Below are 26,103 nucleotides of genomic sequence, written 5' to 3'. Positions count from 1 at the left end.
CTCATCATTCTTCATAAACAAACCAAAGAAAGAAACTCACAATGGAATTACAAACATCCAAATATCCCTTAGATTCAATAAGTTGATCATTCCAGAGTGTAGGTATTATAGATAAAATTTGTTTTAAGGTGCTGTTGAGACATAACATTGTCCAAAAACCTAAGAAAATTGTTTTAATGAAAATCACTGTGCCTCAAGCTCTAATCTATATGAAAAGAAAGTAGTCATAGATACAAATCTTGGGGAAAAAAAACCAAACATTATCTAAAGTTTTGCCAAGTTTTGCCTAGTATTGCCTAGTATTGATAGAAACAATGCTTAAGTTAACACCTTTGAGAATTCACAGTTAGCTCACACATTAGTTCACATGTTTGGGAGATTTCAAGGTTCAGTATGAGATATCCAAATTCATATCTCCCATATTCCCACTCTCAGTGGAAGAGTCAACTTTTGGGTTCACACCTTTAAGAGATCATATATAAGAAGCTCTTAGAGCTTCAGTCAGTCAGTTAGTTCAGAAGATTGCCAGGAATCAGGAAAGCTAACCAGGCCCAAGGAAAGAGACAAGACTTGGAAGGAGAAAATAAACATTTGGATTTTATCAAATAGCTGCGCTTGAAGTGATTATTATATTGAACTGAAACTAAGGCTGCCTCCAGAAACCTCCCCAAGAAACCTACTCCCAGATAGAACGATCATATCATATAAAAGAAGAGAACACCATAAATGACTATGAAATTCTGGGTAAGAACCTGGAGACCATAAATGAATTGTTTGATTTTGTTTTCTTGTGTTCATTGAAGATAAAAGATACAGAGGTAAAAAAAAAAAAAAAAAAAAAAAAAACTAATTCAGTAAATGAAGAGATGGAAAAGGGGTGTTTAATATTTTAGAAGAGAATTTGGATTCTCAGACAGCTTAGAATTTAAGTTATATAGACTTCTTGGAAGATAGTTTATATATAACAGATTGGTAAGAACACATTGACAAAGTATTCTAGAAATCAAATTAGACTAACTTTAAATTAAATTTTAAAAAACATTAAAAGTTATGATTTAGGTAGAAGATTGCTATAGAGAGATAATATAAATGCATACTACATACATCACATCTGAAAGTATATATTTAAATAAATATGTTCTTCCATAGCTATGTCTCAATATCATCTATAAATAAATTTTTGTCTGCTTTCCACCTCAAGCGTCCATCTGATCAACCATTGACTGTGTCCACTTCCCAGGAAAACATGGACTCAACTGGAATGAGGGTACCCGAAGGATCTCAAACCCCAAAGTGAGTTACAGGGGTGTCTACCACAAATATGTGGAGATGATTACCTTTGGTGGGAAAAGGATTAGAACAATTTATTTTAATGACACAATGACACAGTGCCCAGAAGTAGGCACTGTGGAGCTTAGAACCTGGTAAGACAACAACAATAGGAGAATCATTTATTGCATCACAAAACCATCACCAGTCTTGATTCTGTCCTGTTACAGGACACTGATGACTCTGGAAGAGACAGTGAGCCCAAAGCTTTTGTGCAACTCTGCCTAATTTGAATTCTATTTATGCATGAATCAAAACACATCACCCATACCATTTTATCATTTTTACCTATCTCAAGGTCCTGTGGTGACAGACAAGTGACAAAGCAGGAGCTATGAATACATTGGGAGTTATAGTCACAACACTGCATACAAGCAGCCCAGACCATAGGGTCATCTTTTCACTGGAAGCAGCAGGGGGACTAGACAGCATTCTGGGTATTTGAATAGCCTTTTAAGAATCACACTGCTCACCTCCTTGTGTGAAGAAGGGGCTAGAAAAGAAGCCCTAAAATTGTTTCCTTCACCCAATTCATGCATGATCACCCTGACAAGTGAGGAAACCACACTATAGTTTAAACACACACACACACACACACACACACACACACACATACAAACTCCTATAAAGTATACACATTGTACTCACAATTAGTACATAGCATGCACACTTAGAGACTGCACAAAATCTAGTACACCTGAAAGATAAGAAGTTCTAGTTTTGAGAGTACTCAACAGGTATCACATCCAAATAGCAGGTCTAAGGGAAGAAAGGTTGACAAAAGAAGTTCAGTTAATGGAATTCAGAGCTGTATACACATTTTTTTCTGGAGTAATCATAATGAAGGGGAGCACTGTGAAGCTGGTATATGTTCTGCAATAAAATATAATATAATCAAAAAAACTTATGTGCCAACCAAAAGGAGGAAACAGCAGGCTTACCACAATGCAATTGCCACTTGTAGGAAAAACCATGTACAGTCCTCAATGATTATGCTTCCACAATGATAAACCCTGATGAAATCAAAGAAAAAATCATGAAAACCTGGAGACCATTATCATCAATGTGTCAAAAGAGGACAAGTTTATAATTTTGGGTGACTTTAATGTTAAAGTAGGCTCACACTACCAAATATGGCAGAGAGTCCTTGGGATGAATGAAGTTGGAAGCAGCACCAGCAGTGGTCACTAATTACTGAAGACTTGTATATCTCATGATCTTCTTTCTCATCACCAATACTGTCCTCTTATGTAAACACAATGAAACTTCATGGATGCATCCACATAGCAAACCACATTTAAAAGTTATGTGATTGTAAGGAGAGAAGAGAGAAAGGGTGTGAAGTGATGGACACAATGTGTGGCACACCATTCTAGGCTGATAATAGAATTATCCTTTCCAAGCTGAATATTTGCATTCAACAAAAATTGGGGTCTCAAGACAAAATATACTTCAAGAAGAAATAATGTCAATAGATTAAAGCCTTTCTCTTACAGGGAATAGTTTGTTGCCAATTTGGAGGGTAAGCTGAGCCAATACATGGTTGGCAACAGTGGAGCAGAAAAGCAGTGAGTAGCTTTTTAGGATTTAGTGCTGAATTTGCTCATAGAGCTTAGAACACTCCCAAACATAAAGAGTGTTTAATGAAAATCATGGAGAAATTAAGAAACTGCTAAATAAAAAATGAGAACTTCACAAAGTGTACCAGCAGAATAGCTCATCCATCTTTAAGAAGGTAGCATTCAATTTTATCAAAAGTAAAAGCAAAACTACAGAGCTGCCTTGGCTCAGTAAGAAGGCAGATGAAATTTAGTTTTATGATGATAGTTACTATCCAAAGTGTTTTTATGATGCACTGCAGGCTATTTTTGGGCCACAAACCTTTGGGTCTCATTTTTGATAGCACCACATTGATTAGTAACAAGGACATGATTCTAAGGATGGGCTGAACACTTCCATGGAGTTTTCAACAAACTGTCAATGATCAAAGCTAATTTAGTTCAAGTTGAACTTAATCCCTCCCTACCTGAAATCCCAACTGAAGAAGCGGTTTTAAATGCCACTAGACTCCTTTTTTATACAATAAAGCACTTGGTGTTGATTTTATTCCAAATGAGATTTACAAGGTGTGGAGTCCATTGCTCATACAACAGCTGATTGAAATTTTCTGGGTTGTATGACAAAAGGAGGTTAACCTCTAGGAGTTTAAGAACACTTCTATTAGTTATCTCTGTAAAAGCAAAAGGAAGAGAATATCTTATGTCAATCCCAGGGCAACTCTCTTTTAATCATTGCTGACAAGGTTCTTGCCAGAGTCTTCCTAATTAGACTGATTCTTCACCTAAAAGATGGTTATCTATCTGAGAGCCAATGTGGCTTTAGAAGTGTCTTAGGAATAACCAATATGGTACTTCTTTCCTAACAATTACAGGATAAATACTAGGAGCAGAAGAGAGGTCTGCACACAATGCTTATAGATCTGACAATATTTTAATACTGTCAGTTGGAAAATTATGTCAAAATCGATTGGTTATAAAAGTTCAACAGTATTATATGTAAATTCAATGATGGCTTATTTGCCTAGCTTCTGGATAATGAAAAATGGTCTTGCGCTTTCTCAGTCACCAATAGAGTAAAAGAAAACTATGTCCTTATCTCCATGTTTTTTAGCATGATATTTTTAGCCATGTAGTCAAACATTGGTCATTGAATGGCCATCTATCCATCTGTAGATCTCTACATCTCTACATAATTTATCAATGAGGCCATCTACTGCACTGATGGCAAATTCTTCAAGTTAAAAAGGCTACAAGTCAAAACTAAAGTGATGCAAGTGTTGTTATGTTATTTCATGTTTGCAGATGACTGTACATTCAAGACAGCCTCCAAACCTGAGATGCAACAAAATATGGATCAATTTTCTGCTTCTCGTGCTAATTTTGACCTAATAATTAATATCAAGAAATATAGGTTCTCCATCAGCCAGCATGACACCATCCATATGTGTAACCATTAGTTGCAGAAAATGAAAAAAAAATTTGAATGTTATGAATAAGTTCACTTACCTTATCAGTTTAATTTCATGGGATGTTTACATTGATAGTGACATTGACACACACATTTTCAGAGCTAGCTCAGTGTTTGGGAGATTACAAAGAAAAAATGTAGGAGAGGAGAGGTATTAGATTGACTACTAAATGGAAGATCTACAATGTTATTGTACTGATCTCATTGTTCCATACCTGTGAAACCTGGACAGTAAACCAACTCTTTGCAAGGAAACATCACTTCCATTTGATTTGTCTTAGGAAGATACCAGACATCTATGTCCTTTCTTAAATTAGCCTGTGGAGCATTCAAACTACTGCAGATAGCACAACTCTGTTGGGCTGGACACATTGTTTGAATGCCAAATATCTGGTCATCAAAAAGATGGTTTTATGGGGAAGTCACACAGGTCTAATGCTCACATGATGGTCAGAAAATGCAATAAAAGGACATTTTCAACTTTAGTATTGGGGTGGGGCCAAGATGGTAGAGAGGATACATCTTTTTTTGTATATATAGCTTTTTATTTACAAGATATATGCATGGATAATTTTTCAGCACTGATCCTTGCAAAACCTTCTGTTCCAACTTTTCCCCTCCTTCCTCCCATCCTTTCCTCCAGATGGCAGGTAGGCCAATACATGTTAAATATGTTAAAGTATATGTTAAATACAATATATGTATCCATATCCATACAGTTATTTTGCTGCACAAGAAGAATCAGACTTTGAAATAATGTAAAATTAACCTAAAAGGAAATCAAAAATGCAAACAGACAAAAACAAAAGGATTGAAAATGCTACATAGTGCTTCATACTCATTTCCCAGAGGTCTTTCACTAGGTGTAGCTGGTTCTATTCATTATTGAACAAATGGAACTGATTTGGTTCATCTCATTGTTGAACGTCCATCAGAACTGATCATCATATATTATTGTTGTTGAAGTATATAATGATCTCCTGGTCCTGCTCATTTCACTCAGCATCAGTTCATGTAAGTCTCTCCAGGCCTTTCTGAAATCCTCCTGCTGGCCATTTCTTACAGAACAATAATATTCCATAATATTCATGTACCACAATTTTATTCAGCCATTCTCCAATTGATAGGCATCCACTCAGTTTCCTGTTTCTAGTCACTACAAGAGGGCTGCCACAAACATTTTTGTACATACAGGTCCCTTTCCCTTCTTTAAGATCTTTTTGGGATATAAGCCCAGTAGTAACATTGCTGGATCAAAAGGTAGGCACAGTTTGATAACTTTTTGAGCATAGTTCCAAATTGCTCTCCAGAATGGCTGGATGTATTCACAATTCCACCAACAATGTATCAGTGTCCCAGTTTTCCCACATCCCCTCCAACATTCTACATTATCTTTTCCTGTCATCCTAGCCAATCTGAGAGGTGTATAGTGGTATCTCAGAGTTGTCTTAATTTGCATTTCTCTGATTAACAATGACTTGGAGCATCTTTTCATATACCTAGAAATAGTTTCAATTTCTTTGTCTGAGAATTGTCTGTTCATATCTTAGACCATTTATCAATTGAATAATGGCTTGATTTCTTATAAATTAGAGTCAATTGTCTATATATTTTGGAAATGAGGCCTTTATCAGAAAGTTTGATTGTAAAAATGTTTTCCCAATTTATTGTTTCCCTTCTATACTTGTCTGCATTAGTTTTGTTTGTACAAAAGCTTTTCAATTTTATATAATCAAAATTTTCTATTTTATGATCAATAGTGATCTTTAGTTATTCCTTGGTCATAAATTCCTTCCTATTCCACAAGACCTCAACTTAAAAAAAATGAGCAAGAAAGCAAAAACAAAACAAAACAAAACAAAAAAACCTCTGATCATAGAGAGTTTTTATTGTTAAAAAAAAGAACAGATTTCAAACCCTGAGAACACTAAAAGCAGAGCTTCTCCAGATGTAACCCCAAAGGGGGAGTATAAATTGGACCCCATCTCACAAGGCTCTTTTGGAAGAAATTGAAAAAGATCTTAAAAGAGAGCTGGAAGAAAAATGGGGAAAGGAAATGATAACATTACAAGTGAGTTTGGAAAACAATGCATAGAAATTATCTGAAGAAAACTTACAAAATAGTTTCAGTAAAAGCATATAATTCCATACAAAATAGATCTGACAAAATGGAAAAAGGAAACAACTTCTTGAAAAACAGAATTTGTGAAATAGAAAAAAAAATCCACAGAACAAAACAACTCATTTAAAAATTCACTTGGTCAAATATAAAAAGAAATAAAAAAGCTAACTGAAGAAAAGAATGCACTAAATTCTGAACTGAACAAATGAATGACTCAATGAGACATCAAAAAGTTGTCAACAAAATGAAAAAAAAAATGAAAAATATAGAAGAAAATGTAAAATATCTACTTGGAGAAACAACTGACCTGGAAAATAGATGTAGGAGAGACAATCTAAGAATTATTGTACTTATTGAAAACCATGATGAAAGAAAGATCCTAGTCAATGTCTTTCAGGAAATAATCAAAGAAAATTGTCCTGAGGTTCTAGAACCAGAAGGCAAAATAGCCATTGAAAGAATTCACTAATCACCTCTTGAAAGAGACCCCAAAATGAAAACTCCAAGGAATATCATGGCTAAATTTCAAAACTATAGGGCCAAGGAAAAAATATTGCAAACAGTTAGAAAGAAACAATTCAAATAAAAAGAGTCACAATCAGGATTACCTAGGAACTAGCAATTTCCACCTTAAAGGAACAAAGTGCTTGGAATCTGATATTCCAAAAGGCAAAGGACCTTGGAATGCAGCCAAGAATAAAGTACTGAGTTAAATTGAGCATTTTCTTTAGGGAAGAAGATGGACATTGAGTGATACAGGTGAATTGCATTTATTTGTGATGAAAAGACCAGAGCTGAACAAAAAAAAAATTGACCTCCAAATAAAGAATTCAAGAGAAGCATAAAAAGGCAAAAAGGAAAGGACTCTTGAGAATTATATCTCTGTTATAGGTATATATAAAGAGGTCAGGTATATTTGATTTTGCTGTGATAATATAAAAAAGAAATGAGATGGAAAGAGTATTTTCTTGGGAAAAAGAGAAAATAGAGGAAAAATGAGGGAAATTACATCTCTTGAAAATGCAAGAAAACCTTTTATAAATGAATGAAAGAAGAGAGGGAAATGAACATTTTGTGAATTTTACACTCATCAGATTTGGCTCAAAGAGAGAATATTAGGCATATTTTGGTTTCACAGAGAAACATTTCCTCTTATAGTGAAGTGATAGGGAAAAGGGAAAAGGAAAGGGGAAGGCTAATATAAGAGAAAACAGAAATAGTAGGGGAAAGGTATAAGAAAAAGGGAGGAACTATAAAGGGGAAAGACTGCTTGAGGGAAGTGGTAGTCAGAACAAAAAAAAATAATGAGGAGGAGGGAAAGGGGGAAAGGAAAGAGAAAAAAGCATAATTTTGGGTAAATACATGCCCAAAAATAGATTTAGTGGTTTTAACTGTGAATGTGAATGGGATGAACTCTCCCATAAAATGGAAGCAGATAGCAGAATGGAATAAAAGCCAGAAACCTACAATATGTTCTTTACAAGAAACACATTTAAAGCAGAGTGATACATTTAGGGGAAAGGTAAAAGGTTGGAGCAAAATCTATTATGCTTCAGGTGAAGTTGAAAAAAAAATAGGGGTAATGATCCTGATCTCAGATCAAGCAAAAGCAAAAATAAATCTAATTTAAAGAGACAAGGAAACTATATCTTGCTAAAGTATACCATAGATAACGAAATAATATCAATATTAAAAATATATTCACCAAGTGGTATGACATTTAATTCCTAGAGGAGAAATTAAGAGAGCTGCAAAAAGTAAGATAGCAAAGCTGTACTTGAGGGGGATCTCAACCTTGCTCTTTCAGAATTAGATAAACCTAACCACAAAATAAATGAGAAAGAAGTTAAAGTGGTAAATAGAATATTAGAAAAGTTAGGTATGAAACTTCTTTGTAGAAAATTGGAGACAGAAAGGAGTTTATTTTTTTCTTGGTGGTTCATTGAACATATACGAAAAGTGACCATATATTAGGGCATAAAGACCTCAAAATCAAATGCAGAAAGGCAGAAATAGTAAATGCATTTTTTTCAGATCATGATGCAATAAGTATCACATGCAGTAAAAGGCCAAGGGAAAATAGACCAAAATTAATTGGAAACTAAATAATCTAATTATAATGAGAGAGTGGGTGAAACAAGTCATAAATGCAATTAACAACTTCAAGAGAATGACAATAATAAGACAACATATCAAAATTTGTGAGATGCAGCCAAAATGGTTATTAGGGGAAATTTTATATCTTTAAAGGATTATTAGCATAAAACAGAGAAAGAAAAAAATCAATGAATTTGGCTTGCAACTAAAAAAACTAGAAAAACTGTTGATAATCTAAAATATTTGAGAGTCTACCTGCCAAGACAAAGTCAGGAAGTATATGAACACAACTACAAAAAACTTTCCACACAAATAAAGTCAGATCTAAACAATTGCAAAAATTTTAAATGCTCTTGGATAGGCCCAAAGAATATAATAAAAATGACAACATTTTATTTATATATTTATATATAAATTTATATATTTATTTATAATAAATTTATATATTTATTTAATGCTATACCAAAAAAACTCCCAAGAAATTATTTTACAGATCTAGAAAAAAAATAACAAAGTTCATCTGAAAAAACAAAAGTTCAAGAATTTCAAGGAAATTAATGGAAAAAAATACAATTGAAGGTGCCCTAGATCTACCTTTTCTAAACTATATTATAAAGCAGCCATCATCAAAACCATTTGGTAGTGGCTAAAAAAAATAGAGTGGTCAAACAGTGGAATAGGTTAGGTTCCCATGAAAAAATAGTCAATGATTATAGTAATCTAGTGTTTGACAAACCCAAAGACCCCAGCTTTTAGAATAAAAATTATCTATTTAACAAAAACTGCTGGGAAAACTGGAAACTAGTATGGCAGAAACTAGGTATTGACCCATACTTGACACCATATATGAAGATAAGGGCAAAATGAGTTAATGATTTAGAAATGAAGAGTTATATTATAAGCAAGTTATAAGAACAAAGGATAGATTACCTCTCTGATCTTTGAAGGAAGAAGGAATTTGTGACTTAATAAGAACTGGAGATCATTATTTATCACAAAATAGATAATTTTGATTATATTAAGTTAAAAAGTTTTTGTATAAACAAAACTAATGCAGACAAAATTAGAAGGGAAACAATAAACTGATAAGACAATTTTCCATTCAAGGGTACTAATAAAAGCCTCATTTCTAAAATATGGAGAATTGACTCAAATTTATAAAAAATTCAAGCCATTCTCCAATTGATAAATGGTCAAATAATACAAACAGACAATTTTCAGATGAAGAAATTAAAACTATTTCTAGTCATATGAAAAGGTACTCTAAATCACTATTCATCAGAGAAATGAAAATTAAAATAACTTTGAGATAAGAATACATACCTCTCAATTAGCTAAGATGACAGGAAAAGATAATGATGGATGTTGGAGAGGATGTGGGAAAACTAGAACACTAATATGTTGTTTTTTGTTGTTGTTGTTGTTGTTTTTTTTTTGTTTGTTTAATGGGGGTTAAGTGATTTACCCAGGGTCACACAGCAAGCAAGAGTTAAATGTCTGAAACCAGATTTGAACTCAGATCCTCTTGACTTCAGGGCTAGTGCTTTATCCACTGCCCCATCTAGCTGTCCCTGACACTGATACATTATTGATGGAATTGTGAATGGATCCAGCCATTCTGAACAGTAATTTGGAACTACATTAAAAAGTTATCAAACTGTGCATACCTTTTGATCCAGCAATGTTTCTACTGGTGTTATATCCCAAAGGGATATTATAGGAGGGAAAGGGACCTGTATGTGCAGAAATGTTATGGCAGACTTTTTGTAGTGGGAAGAGACTGTAAACTGAATGGATGTCCATCAGTTGGAGAATGGCTGAATATGTTATGCTACATGAATGTAATGGAATATTATTGTTCATAAGAAATGATACACAGGATGATTTCAGATAGGTCTGGACAGACTTACATGAACTGATGCTAAGTGACATGAGCAGAACCAGGAGATCCTAGTACACAGCAACAAGAAGATTATAAGAAGATCAATTCTGATGTACTTGGCTTTCTTCAACAATGAGATGATTCAGACCAATTCCAATGATCTTGTGATAAAAAGAGTCATCTATACCCAGAGAGAGGACTGTTGAAACCAAGTATGTTTCACAACATAGCATTTTCACTCTTTTAGTTGTTGTTTGCTTGCATTTTATTTTTTTCTCATTCTCCCAGTTTGATTAGATTTTTCCTTTTCAACAAGATAATTGTATAATATATATGCATATATTGAATTTAACATATATTTCTTCCAAGTTTAACATATATTAGACTATTGTCCATCTAGGGGAGGGGGAAAGGGAATGAGGTGAGTTTTGGAACACAATATTTTGCAAGGGTTAATATTGAAGAATTATCCGCATATGTTTTGAAAAACAAAAAGCCTTAATAAAAAAAAAAAACACTTTAGTATTGATTGCATTACAAGTGACACACTGGCCGAGGATAAACTAGCATGGCATATCCTCATGAGATAAAGCTCTGCTTTATCTTAAAAATAGAATTGAAGTAGTTAAGAAGAAATGCAAGAGATGCATAAAGTTAGAGATTGCACTACAATGTTCAAAAGGACTATTTGTGACCAATCTGTGGCAGAGAATTCTGAATGCATATTGCTCTAATCAGCTTAATACATTGTGACTGTCTGTAACATAGTGACATCATGTTGGTCCTCTTCAAGAATTAAAGAAAAGAACCAATAAATAATTGGTGCAAATTGAGTGATGCACACGTACACACACACACACACACACACACACACACACACACACACACAGATATAGTTCCTCAAAGTTCTGGCAATAAACATGAAGAAGATGATATACAAACTCAAGGAGTACATATAATTATGACTGAAAGTTGATGGGATAAAATCAGGCTCAAACAATGTTTATGGATGTTTATACTTTATTCAAAAGAAACAGAATAGGAAAAAAAGTGATTATATGATATTTTACAAAGTAATAGTATTTAAAAGGAACCTAGTGACTCAAGAGCACCTCAATATAGAAAATTTCGAGTGAAGTCCAAAGAATGGGGAAAAATGATTTTGTATTTCAAGGAAGCATACTATAATAGTAGACAAGTTTATTACTATAATAGTAGAAAGGCTTATCAATTATTTAGATAATTTTCCAATAACAGAACAATTAATAGCTTCATAATTTTCATTAGCAATAATCTTAGTCTTCCAATGGCTAAAGAATCAGCAAGTGCAAATTATATTCTCTATTGTAGTCTTTCTTACCGAATAAAATCAGTGGTTAAAATAGAAAGGATGAAAATTCTGGCAATGGAAAAAGAGAAAAGTAAATAATGATTTCATATTAAAATTTATGATAGAGAAAATGGGAAAATCTGGATATAAGCTGGAATGCATCTTTTATTTGTGGAAAGAAGATTTCAGAGTAAACAAATTATAAATATAGAATACCATGGAGTGCAATGCTTCAGGAGAAGAAAGCCTAGAAGGGATAGGAGATTTTTGAGAATTAATTTCTGAAGACACAAAGGGAAAACAATTTCAATGAGAAGGAAAAATGAAATTTCTCTACAAAGAACAGTTGTGCAAGCACAGGCAACTCAATGACAAATTTGTAATTTTTAAATGAAATAAATATATAAAAAATGGAAGGAAATTCAGCTAACAGAAGATGAATGTATGGAATAATCTTGTGGAAAAAAAAAAGAGAATAACCAAAGTTTAGAACCTTAACCTTTTAAGGCTACTCACACTACAAATATGGCTTGTTTTGTTTTTGGTTTAACTACATTTGAAGAAAAGGAGGATCAAAGAGGCTCAAATATTTCAGAAGAATGATTGTTATTTTCTAAGAGTAAGTGGTATAATGATAACTAACATTAGAGTTACCCAGTTGCATTTCATTTTCTTTTGATCTGAAAAAGAGGGACTATTATATAGAAAATATCAACATAAGTTAATACCTCAAATGATCAAGAAATAGGAAGAGAACTTCTCATTGGCATTAATTAATTCAAATAATTGAGTCCAGATGAACTACATCATTGGATATGGTTTTGATCCCCAATTAATAAATAGTCAAAGGAGATGAACAGATAATTTTCAAACGCCAAAATTAAAGTCATCTACAAATAGATGAAAAATACTGTGAATCACTAGTAATTAGAGTAATGAAAATTAAAATACCTCACACCTCTGAGACTGGCTAAGATTACAGGAAAAGATGATGAGAAATCATAAAAATGGTGATATATGTGTAAAAAATGAGACACCAATGGATTATTAGTGGAATCATGAGAGAATCAACCATTCTGGAAAGCAATTTAGAATTCTGCCCAAAAAGCTATAAAATTAGGCATACCCTTTGACCCAAAAGTGTTATTACTAGATCTGTATCCCAAACAAATTTTAAAGGAGGGAAAATGACTCACATGTACAAAAATGTTTATAGTAGATCTTTTTGTGGTAGCAAAGAATTGGAAAACAAGTAGATTCTCATCATTTGGGAAATGGTTGAACAAACTGTTGTGTGAAGATAATACAATATTATTGTTTTGTAAAAAATGAACAAGCTGATTTCAGAAAGAACTGGGAAGATTTACATGAAGTGATGCTGAGTGAAACAAGCAGGAATACATGATGCACAATAACATAGAGAGCTGGAATTCTGGAGAAGTGTACTTGAAACAAGGTGTTAACTCAGTGGAATTGATGAGATAATGGTTCTCTAGTATATATATAATTACTATTTAGCATGGTGATGTAATGGTTCTCTAGTTCACAATGTCAGACTTCTAGAAGAGACTGGCTCAGAGTGAGACTGGGTCAGACTGACAGAAAGCTAGCCTGAACATAATAATAGCAATAATGTGCAATGATCAACATTGAAAGACTTGGTTCTTCTCAGTGATTCAGTGATCTGAAGAAATCCCAATAGACTTTGGGCAGAAAATTCCATCTGCATACAGAGAGATCTAAGGAGACTGAATGTGAATAAATACATGTGTATGTTTATTTGTTTTTTCAATTTTTTTCTCTCTCCCATGGTTTTCCCTTTTGCTCCAATTTTTCTTTTCCAACATGATTCATAAAATAATGTATACTAAAAATGAACAAATTTACTAGAAACAAAGAATGATTTTTATCAACTGTCAATTACATTTATGAATGATCATGGACACCTGGATTGAATTCACAAGATTAGAAAGTGTCAAGAGAAGTGTTGGAGGGGATGTGGGAAAACTAGGACATTGATGCATTATTGGTAGAGTTGTGAATGGCTCCAACCATTCTGGAGAGAATTTGGAACTATACTCAAAAAGTTACTAAACTATGCAAACCCTTTGATCCAGCAATGTTACTACTGGGTTTATATTGCAAAGAGATATTAAAGAAGATAAAAGGGACCTGTATGTGCAAAAATGTTTATGGTAGCCCTTTTTGTAGTGGCTAGAAATGGGAAATTGAATGGATGCCCACCAATTGGAGAATGGTTGAATAAATTGTTGGATATGAATGTTATGGAATATTATTGTTCTATAAGAAATGTCCAGTATGATGAATACAGAGAGGCTTGGAGAGGCATATATGAACTGATGCTAAGTGAAATGAGCAGAACCAGGAAATCATCATACACTTCAACAACAATACTATATGATGATCAATTCTGATGGACATGGCTCTCTTCAACAATGAGAGGATCCAAATCAGTTCCAACTGATCAGTAATGAACAGAACCAACTACACCCAGAGACAGAAAACTGGGAAATGAATATGGACCACAACATAACATTTCCACTTTTTTGTTATTGTTTGCTTGCATTTTGTTTTTTTCTTCTCAGGTTATTTTTACCTTCTTTCTAAATCTGATCTTTCTTGTGCAACAAGATAACTGTATTTAAAGTATACTTTAACATAAAAAAATAATAGGGTCAAGAAAAAGAGAGAGGCACATCCAAGGCCACAGATTAAAGGCAGGAATTCACCCAACTTCTCCCCTAAAGTGCTTGAAATTTATTTAAATAATGAATCTAAACAAATTTTAAATGTCAAACCATCCCAAAGGACTAAGTAGAACATTCTTCATCAGAAAGAAAATTAGAAGCTTGGCAGAAATGGTTTGTGTGACATCAGGGTGAGAGAGAAAAAAAATTCTGACCATTGAAAGTTATTATGGTGATAAGGAGGTTCAAAACATATACTCAGAAGATGATAACAAAGTAAAAGCTCCTATATTCTAATTCTAAAATTCCAAGAAAATTATTATTTTTAGCATAAAATTGTGAACAATTCAAAATGTCCATAATTGAAATTCATTAAAGAATACTCCTCCCTGAAGATTTCAAACATTGGTAATATGACTGTCAGGTATGTAAGATTGGGGATTCCTTCTGCTTGTGGGTTTTACTAAATAACACATGATCTTTCTTCCAACATTCAGATTCTGTGATTCTATTTTTTTTTTTAAAAAGCATACAAACTACCAGAAGAAACAAACAAAAATGTATTAGAACTGGAAAAATTTTGCATGATTCTATCTTGTAAGTTTGTTACCCTTTAAAAATGTATTCAGTGAGTCACAAAATATTAACATGTTTCCAAAATTCATTAAAAAAATATTGATTTAGGGGCAGCAAGGTTGCACAGTCATTAGAGTATTGGACCTGACGTTAGGAGGACCTGAGTTTAAATCCAGACTCAGACATTTGACAAACAAGTATTAGCTGTGAGACCCTGGGCAAGTCACTTAACCCCAATTATTTTACCAAAGCTACACACACACACACACACACACACACACACACACACAAATATATATAAAATAATAGTCTACTGAACATTAAAGACAAAATAACAATAATCATGTAGCATCTTGTCCTGGCACTTTTTTCTCTGAATTCCATTTAATTTAAAGATGGGAAAAATAAAAGAACAACTTCTCCAACCACAATCGTAATAATTGGGCTTAATAAGTTTAAAATTCATAATTAATGCAAAGAAAGAATAGAGATTAAAATTTTAAGTGAATACAAAGTCAAAATGAACTAACGGATAAAAGTATGACTTAAAAATATCTTGATCATCTTTAGGAAAGACACATTTGAGTATTTTAAGGCTATCAAAGCAAAAACAAAACAAAACAAAACAAACAAACAAACAAACAAAAAAACAGGCTATGATTCTTAACAGACTGGCAGGCTGGTATTCTGAAGTAAAAACTTAATGGGAAGAAAACATTTAGGACAATTCAAATCTACCTATTTACAAATCCTAATATATAATTTGGCATTATAAAATAAGCAACACTAGATACAGATGATCACCAAAGTAAAAGTCTATGCAATGTTAATAAAATGCTATGCTTGTCATTTCATGTACTTGTAAAAAAAAAAAAGTAAAAAATAAAAAAAAATAGCAAGACATTATTTTCAAAAAAAATAAAGAAGATTATTATTCTCAGAGAATATAATACAAAGCTGAAATATCATAGAAATACTTTGGGAACAGTCAGCTCTGACTGAATAAACTGGAAAAAAGCTTGAAAACATCTATACAAACACATATATGCCACTAAATATTTTCAATATGATGAAATGTGGTTTATATACATACTGATTGTTTGAAACACCAATGAAATAAGCATAAAACTAAAATCCTTTCCGTGCATGATAAAGGGAAGGCGGGAACAACCATTCACTATACACTTGCTGTATGCCAGCAATTGTGCTAATCACTTTATGAATATTATCTGAGTTGATTCTCACAAGAATTCTCTGAGGTGGGCACAGTGAGCTACAATTTAGTGTTGAGGAAACTAAGTCAGTCAGATGTTAAGTGCTCAGCATCACACAGATATTAAATATCTGATTATGATTTGGACATTATATATTATATATGTGTGTATTCATATAATCACATACATGGTGGGAGGAAGAAAAGAGTTGAAATGACTATGATCTAAAGAAAAAATGCAAACATACCATTTTTTAAAAAGTCAATATCATAAATTCAAAAATTCTATTAATTATAGTTTTATATGTTTGGAGAAAAGAATATTTTACATTCTAAAAAGAGTGTTTGATGTCATTCACTCATTAGTTGTGTTCCATGTGACACTCTCGATCATGGATTTCTCTTGGCAAAGATAAGAATGGAATACACCTAATGAATGAATGAGATTGCAATACATGACCTCTGATTTTTACAGGTAAAGTTGATGAGACTCAGAAAGATTAAGTGGGTTACCAAAGCCATTCATAATTAATTCAGATTAATTAGCAAATATTGATTAAAATTATCCAACAGCTTAGTATTGATACATACATATATACAAATACATGTAGTAATACTTACATTAAATCAGATTTGTGATAATGATTTGTATATGTTAAAAAATCTTTGATGTTTGTGGCCTTTTTCTATTTTTTTTTAATTGAGTTTTTCATATAATGCTTTACTGGTAAGGTGAAATAATGAACTTAACATATTGATGAACAGTTAAAAAAACCTAGGTTAATGTGTTACACACACACACACACACACACACACACACACACACACAAACATATACTCTGTCCTAAAAATACTTATTTGAATTGTAGAAAACCAAGTTAGGTTAATACTCTATTTAAAACGGGATTAAAATGTTTATATGTACAATGTACAATAAAACATGTTTAACTGTTTTAAAGTCACAAAATTATAGATGTAAGTCAAAAGAAAAAATGGAGCACTAAAGTCATTTCAAAATAATTTTAGATGGAAATTAAGAGCAGTCATTCCTTTATAAGCAGGATATCATAATTTTTTTTTCCAAAATGATTAAAATATTTCTAATTTAATTCGTGATTGTCATGTTATCAAACAATTTTATGAATAAAACAAAGTGGGTTAATAATATAGGAAGAGAAAAGAATAACTGCTGTGAAATCCTTATTGTATTCTCTTTGAAAACTCCCAAGACCATGTGAACATGGGGAAAGCCCTCAGGACAATAAACAGATCTTCTATAATTGATTTCTAGGAAGAAGTGAATAACAGTTACCAGGGTTTGTAAGTATGTTGAATTGCAGGGATCCCAGTGGGAGGGAATAGCCATATTAAGAAGATAATGGATATGATGGAGTATTTTGAGCACAGAGATACTTCTGAAATCTATAGATTATGGTGTAACCTTAAGGGAATATTTTACCCTAAGGAAAGTAATCTGAAAGTTCATGAATTCACTTCATTGAAATATCACAGTAATAAGAAATTTATTTTGCAAAAATAATATTTAAGGTTACTTCAAAGCAACGAGTTAAGGTTATAAACATAATTAAATTATGTATGTGTATGTGAACAAAATTAAAAAAATAAAGCTATCAAATGGAAACAGATTAAATACTGTACTTTTGCATTTCTGGTAGATAATTATAGTATGATAATAGTAATATGGATGACCTTAGTATCAAGGTTTATGTTTACTTACTATATTGATTACCTTTGGGATCATTAGAGAGAATGTTTACTCATTTACAGAAGCTGTTTACCTTATCCTACTTATGAAATCAAGTAGAAAAAAATGCCCCCAAAATATCTCTAAAACCACATGTGATATCTAGCCCAGGGTTTTGCAATCTGTTCTCTTATTTAATATTCCAGTAAATATCATCATGTTTTACCTAAAGCAAGACAAATTCCTGTTTCCACTGCAATTGATGATGGCCTCAAGGCACAGCTGAAATATCAGGTACACAAGAATGCCAAATTATAAGTCTATATATTTAACAGCAATATTTCACAAGAAAAAAAGATGGAAGGAAGGAAGGGAGGGAGAAAGAAGGGAGGGATGGAAAAAGAGAGAGAAGAAAGAAGGAAGGAAGAAAGGAAGGAAAGAAAAAAAGAAAGAGAGAGAGAGAAAGAGAGCTGTCAATTTAAGATGGTATTGTACATTGGTTTTCTTTCATTAATTTTATTTCTTCAATTAACATGAGGCAATTTGAAAAAGATCACATCCTCAGAAACATTTACTTGATCCATCCATCCTTGCTAAATGTTACCCCATGTTCTTGCCTTTCATGGTATCCTTGAGTTGACCATATGCAATAGTTGTCTCCATTTCATCTCTTTTTGTTATTTTCAGGCATAACCATTCTCCCCCAGTCTCTTTTGTCCAATTTTCATTTAGCTCATGCTTACTAATAGTGAATTTCCCAGAGGGTTCTCTCCTCTTCCCTGTTCTTTTTATCCTCCTATATTATTTGACTTTGTGATCTCATCAGTTTCCATAGGTTGAATTATCATCTATACATTGATGATTCTTACATGTATTGTCAAGTTCTCATCTTTTTATTAATCTCCAGTCTCTTAACTCCAATTGTCTCTAAGATATCATGAACAATGTGACAAGAACACATCTTCAATTTTCAAAAGTGAATTCATTATCCTTCCTCCCTTCCAAACTTCCCTAATGATGTCGATATTAAATTTTCTCCTGATTCTCTAGGATTATAATAAAGATTTCTTTCCCCATTACTTTCTATCTTCCATATCAATCTGTATTATTCAAATATAATCCCCCTTTCTCCTCTGTTACATCCACAGCTTTGATGAAGGTATACATCTGCTTCTTTCTGGATTATTGTAATAGCCTACTGATTGATCTGCTTGCCACAAAGTTTCTCACAATCCAGTCTATCATTCATTCAGCTATCAAAGTGCTCTTTCTGAAACTTAGATAAAACCATGTCACTGCTTTCCTCCAATAAATTTGTCAGTATCTCTTATAGCACCAAATACAAAGCCCCTATTTGGTGCTCAAAGTCTATTATAACTTTTCTTCCTAGACACACATGCACAATTAACTAGTCTTTTTTTTTACATTATTACCATCATGTATACCCTGTGAAAGTAGCACTGACATTTGTTACTTCATTTCTTGATCCTGGGGAGGATCATTGGCTGTCTCTCATGTCTTTACTCCCCATCCTAATCTCAGCCTATTTAGCTTCTCTAGATTTGTTCAAATCTTGGCTAAACCTTCTTATAAGAACACTTTCTTGATCCTCCATTATGCTATTATCTTCCTTCTATTGATTATTCCCTATTTATTCTCAGTCCAAACCATCTCTTGGTACACAGTTATCTGCATGTTTTCTCTACATTTGACTATATACTCTTTAGGACAAAAATTGCTGATCTTTATAGCTAGAGAGTTTAATATATTGTGTGGCATAGCAATAAATGCTTATTGACTGACAAAATGATTAATTTATTCTGACTACAGTAACAAATCAGCCTTATTTTGATCTAGAATTCCCAATTATATCTAAGGATAAATTTGAATAAAATTCAAATTGATGCTTCATCAGAATTTTCAAAGAAAGATAGGAACAATTATTTCTCTCTATTCCTTTGATATAAAATTCCACTTAGGCATCATGGAAAAGACAAAGTCTTTTGTTTTATTTAGAATCCATCCTGATTCTAAAATCAACAAAATGTTCCTGATTTGTTTTATCAGGTCATGTTCAGGAAGTTAGTTTTCTATTCTTTTGTCTGCTTCACATTGTGACCAATGGTATATACTGAGGAGATGCATGCACAATATCCTAATACAGTATGTGCCAGAGGGAAGTTGATGGATTCATTTAGAGATCAAACCCATGAACATGGCTTGTTTATTAGCATAATTATATTCTGAGATTTAAAGGACTAGCAATTTTATCTCTGTGGGCACTCTTTTCACTGACACCATTTGCAATTTCTCTGTGCTGTGATTTTAGTAGTTTTAGTGAACTGAAAGCTCAATAGATTTAGCAATGTATGGTTGCAACAGAAAAGCTGATTCAAATTTAGATTAATTGCCACAGCATATTTTTGATGATTTGCAAAGTTATAATCACACCATTTTCTGTTCTGCAGATAAATACAGCATTCAGTTCTAGCAGCTATATATAAGAAACAGCCTTGATTACCTGGATGATATTGAGAAGAGACCATTCAAAGTGGAAAAAAAATGTCTTGATATTATAGTATGATGATCAGCTGAGGGAAGCTAAGATTTTCAGGCCAAAGATATTTTGAAAAAATATGCTAGTAATAATTATCTTCATATATTAGAAGGACTGTAACCCAAAAAGTGGATTAGATGTGTGCAGCTTGGTTCCAGTAGAGATAATTTGAAGAAAATTTCAAAATTGAAAAAGATAGTCTTTGCTTATACTGATATAGAGTTTGTCATGGGTCCCACAATGAAAGCCTTCTTAGTAGATAAAAAGAGAGATTATTCTTTGCTGGAGAAATAAAGTAGAATCGAATTATATTTTATATTTTAATGAGAAATTGAAGAAAAACTTTATATCAGGGAGTTTTTTTTTTCCTAGAATGCTCTAAGTTGTATATCTGTATAAAAAATGCATATACACACACACACACACACACACAGATGTATCTCTGTACACAAAAATGCACATATATACATATATATAAAGATATATAATATAACACATCCTCATATGCATGCTTATCCACACACATGGAATTATATGTATGTATACATATATACATATGTATGTGTATATAAATACATATACATACATAAATATATAATTGCACATCTATGTAGGGGCACATTCATGTAAAAAATAGCTTACTTTTGGAATGGGTATTTTCTGGACAAAAATAGTGATAAGCAATGACATTAGAAGTTTTGGATTATATAAAATTCTTTTCTATATTCAACAGAACTCTAGCATCAAAGGATGAAGCCAATCACTTTTTCTCAACTACACAAGGCAATGAAAGGTCAATTAAAGCTAAAATTTATGTCTCAATTATACATAAAATAATATCTTAACTTTTACATGGTAAAATGTTAAATAGATTACTCAGGAACCTCCAAAAATATTTAGTTCTGGACATCCCAAAGGATAGAGTAGGCATCTTTCTTTTCAGTAGGGTTTAGTCCTTAATTTGCTTTAAAATATCAGGATAGCTTGAAGACTATACATGTTTCAATATTTTACAATTCTTCATATTTCTTTTTTCATAAAATAAAAATATCCTTCACCTTCTATCCTAGAACAGGATTACATGTATTTACACTATTAGATATTTTTTCCATCAAAGACATGGTTGTCATAAAATTCCTACAGAATATGACATGTTAGTATCCATGTATACATATATACATATATATGTATATACTTTAATTTTCTAGCAAATTAAATCCATCAATCAGTCAAATTGGGCAAAAATGAAAATTTTTAAATCTTAAATATATATTAAACTGTTCCCACCACCAAGTTATTAAATGTATTGTCCATAGCAGGCATAATTTTTTTTCCTGCTTTGAGGGAAAATGCCTATGATTACTCACAGTAAATTAGGGAACTCAAATTATTTTGTCTTTTTTCTTCAAATCCCCAAGTTAAAAGATAGCACTTTTTGATATACATTGCAATATTTTCCACATGAGAAGAGACAGAGAAATAAAGAAAAGCAAAATAAAGGATTAAAGATTTTATTTTTGGTGCAGCATCTCAAAAGATTATACTTTCACATTTAAGAGAATGTACTCTCTGACAGTAGTATAAAAATGAAGTAGGTGTATTGCTAGAATTTGAAATCACTTGATACAATTGATAAATTTGTCAATGCGTATCTATCTATATCTATCTATCTACGTATCTAACTAGCTATCTATATATATTTGAATAAAATGTTTTCCCCCAAAGACAATTGGCTTATTTCAAATGAAATGTGTGGAAACAGGAGTTAAACATACATATAATTATACTCATTCATGTCTTAGCTTCTCATCAACAGTATGGTACTAGAATATGTTTATTAAGTCAGGAAAAATTCCACCATCTTAACAGTGATTTTATCCAGCAATTGTATTATTCATGTGTGGGTAGTGGTGATTGTGGTGGTTATATGTATTGGTATGTGTTAGGTCAGTAATGGATGCAGCTGGAAACAGTACCAAAGAATCAAAGAAATTAAAGCTCAAAACTTGATGGTTATTTACTTGTGGGTTTTTAAGTAAGGTACTTATTGTTAAGTATTATTTTCCTCTCCCCTCCTCTCCCTTCCCTAACTTCTCTTTCCCTCCCCTCCTTTTCTCTCCTGTATTTTTCTTCTTCTCTCTTCTTCTCTCCTCTATGGTGGTTATAACTACATTCATTTTACTTATCTTGAGAGTCAGTATGGTATAGTGAAGAGAGTTGACCTTTCAACCAAAAAGACATATTTTCACATTTCTCCTCTGTTGTTTGCTGGTTGAATAACATTGATGAATTTTCTTAACTTCTCAATGTCCTGGCAACTCTGTAAGACTATTAGTTGCAGAGAAATTACTCATCTTTATTCATAGAGGGAGTTCTTAACTGGAAAGTCTCTGAATAAACCAAATCATAATTCTGGGTAAGCAAAACAATACAAAACAAAAGCAATACAACCTCTCTCACCAATTCAATATGAGATAAAAAAATATAAACTGCAAAGTATTATGAAGTTGTAAATCATCATCATCTTCATCATCAATGTCATCAACATCATCACTATTCTATTTCCACAGTTGCTTGCACATTGTCTTCCCATTATAATATAAGTTCCTTAGGAGCAGAGGTTGTTTTCTATTAAAACTTTCATTGTACCCTTAGTGCTTAGCATAGTTCTTGGTGCAATGAATGTTTTTTTTTTTTTTAGTTTATTAATTGATTGCTATTATCTATACAATCTATTGAATACAGGGAAAATAAATGTAGTTATTGCGTTTTCTTGTTTTAATCTCTAAGATATTAATGTTTACATGATATGACTAAAACAAAGTAGGGATGATTTTTGCCAACAGGGATGAACAGTAATAAAAGTCATTAGTTATCCCTTCTTTATTTAATTACAAAAGATAAAAACTTTGTTTAAAACATGCTTTCTGCCTTTATGAGAAATGTCCCCATTTGAAAAGGTTGAATACATGTCTACCTAGTGTTAAAAATCAAGTAAATTTGTGAAATGCAAACTTTATTTTTGGATTACCAATGTTTTCTTTTAGCCTGTTATAAAGATAAGAACCAAATGGCATTTTGGATAGAAGCAAGAAGAAAGGATAAATAATAAACTTTATAATTTATTCCAATTATTCTACTGGCTAGGGAAAAAAAAAACCCAGCTGTGCTACATTTCACTGAATTGAAACAGGAATAAATGTTAGTGTAGCCTTGCCTATAAACCCTGTTCCTGGAAAGCTGAGGCTCAGGTACAGCTTGACCTCAAGAACTCTGAGCTTATATAAAGGTAATCAGATGTTCAAATAAATTCTGGCACTAATATACCAATACCTCAAGTGTGTGTCTGAAGGAGGGGGCATCAGGCTCCCTTAGGAGGGGCAAATTGATCTAAGTCAGAAATGGAATAATTCAAAGGATGCTTTGTTTTTGACCATTGCACATACGACCTAGGTGAAATAGGAACATAATCTCAAAAAACAAGGAGAAAAAGAAATTGTGGTTCATCCAGGTCTAGAACAGATAACTCTTGACTTCTGTCTAAATATGTGAAGAATTAAAATAGCATGGTGCTACTGACACATTAAAGCAACAATATAATAATTAGGTTATTCTTCTGTGCTAAAATTGACTAATTCTATATTTAAAAGTTCTCCAAAAAAGATATTTACCAAACTTCTTCCTCCCCTAAACAACTTTGATAAAAATAGTGATTAGACAAGATAGCATATTAATTGTGATGTTCTTTCTATATTCACTTTATCTGTGCTTTAATCAATGTAGACATTACTCCGATTTTATAGATTACACAGCATCCATAGCCTCATATACTATGGCATAGTGTACTGTACTTGTTTACTTTTTCCCCTAGATCTTCCACAAGTTCACTCATCATACTAGGGAACTTCATCTAGATCTCTTGATACTGTGTATATTAAGGAATTTTCCAGGGTGTACATTAACACATTTTGGGAACATGATAGCCAACCTCATTTTGCATTCAGAAATTTCTTCACTTATATTCTAAAAACCTTTCCTCACGTGAGATTTGTAAATCAAAAAATTTCATAAATTTTAAATTTCTATGCAGAGTTGAAATATTGTTATACTTGTCTATCATATAATTCAGTGTAAGAAAACTATATTTAAAAGCCCAATCTGTGATCTACAACCATACTTGTCCTGAGACAAATTACTTTACCGCGTTAGATGTTGCTTCCCTTATCTATAAAGGATGAAACTGGACTAGACTGTCATTAAGAGTCCACCATCTCTCTTGTGCTTATATGTTCTAATATGTACCAGGGTCTGTGGTCAGTGCTGCATAAAATACCTACATTTCATAAAGTCTAGTTTAGTCTAATCCAGAGGGAAAGGCAGGATGATCATTTGAAAGAATGAGGGACATTTAGTTTGGAGAAGAGAAAGTTTAGGTAATATATCATTTTTTAAAAAATAATTTGAATGGCTATAATATGGAAGAAGCATTAATTATGTCCTTTGTGGCTTTAAATGATAGTCAGAAACAATGTATTGAAACTCTAAAGAGGAAAATATAGGATTGATCTAAGGATGGGATCTTAAAGTTTAGATATCATGGTGGGTTTCCTTAAAAAGCTATGTTTTTTGATCACTTTTGTTTTGTTAAAGCAGCAACTGGATGACCACTTGCCAGGTATTTAGAATGGAAATTTTTTTTAGTTAATTGGGCTATAAAGTCAGGATCCTTTAAACCAAGTTATGCAATTGTATAAGTATTTTTTTGGATAATTGCAATATAAAAAAGTGCATAAATGCCAGAAGTAAATAAAAAATGTATTACATGAGAACTGAAGCAGAAGGAAGAAAGAAAAAAAAAACTATTAAATATAGAACTGAAGCAGAAGGAAGAAAGAAAAAACTATTAAATATATCTGTGTACCAATTATTGTGCAAAGCACATTACAATGTCATTCAATTTTATCCTAATGGCTACTCTGGAAGTTAGAGACTGTCTCCTAATTTCACCACTGAGGAAACTGAAGTAGACAGAACTGATTTGCCTACTATCATATTCTATACATGTAATTATATGTAATATTTAAACACAACAAAGTTTACACTAAAGAGATGACATCATAATAATAGTATTTGGTAGACTAGATTTATAATTGTGCTTTTAATTATCTAAATTAGCAATTTATCACAATGCAATTTTGGATGTTTGATTTTAGTGTTAGATGTTTCTATACTTTTTTGCAAGTAAAACATAATTTCCAAAAAATAATTAAAATGAAGTGTGTTAAGAAAGATTTGAACTAGGATATTCCTGACTTCTATATCCTTATAGAGGATAAGAAGCATATCCTTGATGCTTCTTAATGGTGAATGTTAACAGAAGACAAGAGAAAAGTTCCTTGGTAGGTGTAAATTTTAAATTGTAACAGAAATTTTGGACAGGAATTCAATGGGTGAAACAGAAGGGGGAAAGCAAAATATCGAAAGCACCAGCAAAGATATATGCTAAAAAATTGATTTTTGTAACTGCTTATTTCTACAAGGCAAAAAAAAAAGTCTT

This window comes from Antechinus flavipes, chromosome 6 (genome assembly GCF_016432865.1).
Source record: "Antechinus flavipes isolate AdamAnt ecotype Samford, QLD, Australia chromosome 6, AdamAnt_v2, whole genome shotgun sequence".
Lineage (NCBI taxonomy): Eukaryota > Metazoa > Chordata > Mammalia > Dasyuromorphia > Dasyuridae > Antechinus > Antechinus flavipes.
This window is presented reverse-complemented; position numbering follows the sequence as displayed.